Source organism: Poecile atricapillus, chromosome 5 (assembly GCF_030490865.1).
Source record: "Poecile atricapillus isolate bPoeAtr1 chromosome 5, bPoeAtr1.hap1, whole genome shotgun sequence".
Lineage (NCBI taxonomy): Eukaryota > Metazoa > Chordata > Aves > Passeriformes > Paridae > Poecile > Poecile atricapillus.
In genome coordinates, this window is record NC_081253.1 from 35,960,977 (window position 1) to 35,965,652 (window position 4,676).

The following is a 4,676-nucleotide window of genomic DNA, read 5'->3' on the forward strand; positions in this document are numbered from 1 at the left end:
GTTTACTCTCCGCCTGCTCGATGCGGGGTGTGCGAATGAAAGGGAGCCTTCAAACGCCTCCCCGGGGAAGGCAAGCTTTGGGAGGGAGCTGAGCATCCCCGGGAGGCGCCGCGCTCCCGGGAGGACCGGCTCCATCGCGGTGGCTCCTGCCCCGCCAGGATGCTGTGATTCCCGCTCTTCTGTGTCTGATCTCATTACACAAATTTTGCCCCCACCAGCAGTTTGTAAGGAAAACTTAAGCGCATCTGGCTTCCCCCCCACATCAGAGACTGGCGTCCTGCATTGCTCTCACTGCAATTTGGACAGCTGAGCTTTGCTTGTGGCAAACAGCTTAATTAGGACGCAGCACTTCCCTCGTTTGCCGTGAGCAAGAAAAGACGGTTTGACAGGATTTTAAGAGAAGTGCTAAATGCATTACATAGCCAAAGAAATATAACTTGCAATATATATATCTGACTACTGAGGCTATGCTCTTGCTCACTGAAACACTCCCTCTGTGTCTAGGGATATTAAAGTAAACCCATTTCTCACCTTCACCAGAGCAAATATTGATGGTACTTTTTAATTTGTTTTTTCTTTTTTTCCCTTCCTGACAGGAATGTAAACAGGGAACAAGATGGCAAGACTGAAGAGGAAAACTATCCCTGCTGCCCACCCAGGGGTACAGGGAATTATCCACCCTGGTAACTCACTTGAAACAAAGATTAGATTAAACTCTGTGAACAGAGCCAGAAAAGCATTTCGAATCCAAACTAGGATGCATTTTGTGCGGGAAAGGTGATGACTACAGATGCAGCGTTTGAGCTTGGATATCGGGAGAGCATGGCCTTCTCTGGAAGCCAGAAATTGATTTCCAGCTCCTCGTCCAGCAGAGGTCCCGACAAAAGTAATCAGTTTATTGGCAGGAGCCAGACAGGAGCAGGTCCTTATGTAAGCGTATTTGAGAGCCCTTGCGCCCCACTGCACCCGAACAGGGAGCGGTCAATAGCTACTAATTAACATCACAACGAGCCCCTGTTCCACGGCCTCCCGCTACAATCACGCCAGGAGCTCCGACCGCCCCACATCCCAACACACTCTCCTCCAAAAGGATAAAGAGGTTGTGTTAAATCAGGAAGATGTCAGGCCTGCTATGCAATGAAAATGTGAAAAATGCCAGTGTTCAGCAGTGTCAGTGCCCCCTAAAAAAGGGCTGGCTTAGCCAGAAAAACACCTCAAGGGAAATGTCCCGGGTACAGGAATAAATTCAAAGTATTCTGTTGGCAAAGGGTTGTCTGGGAACAGAGTCTCTTTAGGAAAACTCCCCTCCCTCAGCTCCCTGGTGTGTATAACAGCAAAGATAGAATTATTTTCTTTTTTTTTTTTTTCCCCTCTTTCAAAGCAATTTTCTGGATTTTGTAGCAGTTCAGCAATCATCACTTTCCAGCAATCCTCTGCCTTGAGGACAATTCAACTTGCCCACCCACAGCTCCCTCCCTGTGAGTAAAGGCTCCCAAATCTTACAAACTCATGCAAAAGAAAAAAAAACAAAAACCCCACACCCAGAACCACTCAGGCAGACACTGTCACATGGAAGTCTTAAAAAAATATGTGGATGTGGCACTTTGGGACAGGGTTTAGTGGTGGAACTGGCAGTTTAATGGTTGAAGTCAGTCTTAGAAGCCTTTTCCACTCCTTATGATTTCAGGCTGTAGGGACAGATGATGTTATACATCTGCCTAAACCCACCAGCCCCTGCAGTGACCACACATGTGTGGGGTGGAAATCAGGAGCAGGGATGTAAAGGAAAAGTTATGTGTTTCCTATTAGTTGGAGGCTCAAATGGACCTTGATTCCAGTTGAATTGTGGACCTGGTGGCAAAATGAGAGAGGAAAGTGTCATAAGCTCAGCCTCTCCTGGGAAACCAGGCATAGATGGATCCCAGGCTCCATTTCTGATTTTCATTATTGCCACATGAGGAAAAGAATGGCTTTCTGGGGTATCATTAAGAGAAATGCACTTCTAGCTGCAGGGCCACTCTTTAAAAAACAACAGTCATATGAGCTGTTATCTTTGCAGTTCTTGGTAATCATTTGTAAGACAACTGTGCACTGATATATGGGACATGTGGCCTGGCCCTTCTCCAGCCATTCATTTCACACTGTTTTAACTGATAACTGGAAGTAAATCCATAATCAGAGTTCAAAAAAAACGATGAGTGAAAATAATATCCAGTTGCTTCTAAAGACAGCAAACACTGCCTCAGTGAAGCCACCCAACACTCCCAGCATCCTCATTTTCTTCCTGCTGAAGAGGACCCTGTTTGGTCAAACCAAGGGGCAAAACCACAATGATTTCTCCAGTACTCAGCTTTCCAAACAGCTGCCTAAAGTGCTGCAGAGGGAAGATGTGCCTGTGCAAGGTGCTGAAATGACCTTTGGGGAGGTGAATTGATTTACAGTGGTGTCAGCTCCAGCTTTGCACCTCATTCCATCAACACTGATGGGTGTTTTGGCCCCCCTCAATATGGGGTCATCCCAAACACCTGGCCAAGCTAGAGGAGTTTCCAAAAGCCAGCAGGAGTCAAACAGGGAGCATCCACCAGCAGCTCCAGCCCATTTCAAAGCCACAGGCTGAGAGGTCACAGGACTCTTATTCATAGGAGCATAACAAAAGCTGGAGCTCCCACAAGCATGTTGCTGCTGACCCCAGGAGTTTCCTGGGTGCCTCTGCCTCACCCCCAATCCTCCTGCAATCATCTCTGAATCATGAGATCTCGCTGGGATGGCATTCCTTCTCCCTTCAGCTTCCTGCCAGCTTTACAAAGACACCTTATCAGCACCATCACACTGGAGAACAAGCAGGACAGGGAGGGAGCATACAATGCCACTGCTATTTCTGTATGTGACTCACGAGGGATTGCCATGGGTTTCATCTATTAATATAGCAATTAAATTATGTTATGGCATGGCCACATCTCATTTGGAATGACACCAACAGCCTCACTTAGAGAAAACAACTATTCAACTTTAATTATCACAGATAACGATGCCCTGACATTTGTAGCAATTAGGAAACTATCACTGAGAACATGAAAACAAACTTGGTGTAGTATCATTTATGGGGTGGAAGCTGTAAGGACATTTTTCCTAACCAATGTGGATATTAGGGAGCCCTCTCAGCCCCCACAGCCTTCACAGACCTCACAGGTCCCATGGCCCTCACAGTTCCTCAAAAACCCCATAGGCCTCTGACAGCTCCCCAAAGCCCCCATACCCTACACAGACCCTAGAGCCCTCAAAGCCCACATACCCCAAACAGACCTCAAAGCCCTCACATCCCTAATACATCCCAAAACCCTTAACAAACCCCATAGCTGTCACATCCCTCCTATAACTGATAGCCCTTACAGACCCTATAGCCTACACAGACCCTACAGCCCTTAGACCTCCCATAGCCCTCACAACCCCATAGGCCCCATACCCAAATTATGAGAAAAGGGAGTAAAATCCCTCAATTTTAACCCTAAAAAGGTAAGGGACAACAGGGATTCCCTCTCAATTTAAAGCTTAAGGTGATGAAAATGGTGGGGGATGAAGGGGTGTGTTGTCCTCAATTCAAACCCATCACATGGCATAAAAAAGATCTTTCCCTTCCCCTTAAACTGGAAAATGGGGAGTCCTGGTCAATTAAACGACAACCCTAAAAACACAGAAAAGGCAGGTTTGCCTTCAGTTGATAACCTTTAAACCACAGGTGAAGGGTTTCTTCCGCTCCAGCTGAAACACAAACAGTAATGGAAAAGGATGTTTTTTCCTCAATTTAAACCCCTTTCCCCCTGAACTCTCTGCCTTTATTCTGGGGTCACCAGGATGGACTGGAGAGAAACTGGAGTCACTGGGATGCACTGGTGAGGGATGAGGAAGATGAAATTGAAAGGAGGAAGGAAAAAGATCTTCCCAGGGCCCCCAAATGCTGCCCCACTTGTCACCCTCACCAACCACACCTGGGGCTGCCCCACCCCTCAGCACAAGGGGTGATGGTTTTAAACTGAAAGATAGATGTCAATAAAAAAAAAAAAAAAAAAAAGGAAAAGCTTTTTACAGTAAGAGTGCTGAGGGCCTGGTACAGGTTTCCCAGACAAGCTGTGGATTCCCCATCCCTGGAAGTGTCCAAGGCCAGGTTGGATGGGGCTTGGAGCAGCCTGGGGTACTGGAAAGTGTCCCTGCTTGTAGCAGATGAATGAGACGAGCTTTGAAGTCCCTTCCAACGCAATATATGATATAAAAACCCCACAGACTCCCACTGGAGGGGTCTGTGGGGGGAAAAACAGCTTAAATCTCTCTGGTTGAGATGCCCCGCCCGGGGCTGGGCGTGCTCGGGGACCCGGCCGGGGTGTGACACCGCTGATCCCTTCCAGCCTTGTTCCGGGCCGGGGACTGTCTCCAGCGTGGCTTTTTTGTTTGTTTGGCTTTTTTTTTTTTTTTTTTTCCCTTGTGGGTCTCGAGTTGTCTCCTTTATTTATTTCTTTTTCGCCCGGAAAATAAAAAAAATAGGTGGAATCCCTCTCCAGAGAGAAAGCCGCAGGCGCGGCGATGGCGGGGACGGGCCGAGCGGAGAGGCCTTGGGTGGCACCCGGGCGGGTGTCCCAGCCCCAGCCCTGCGTGTCCCAGCCCCAGCCCTGCGTGTCCCAGCT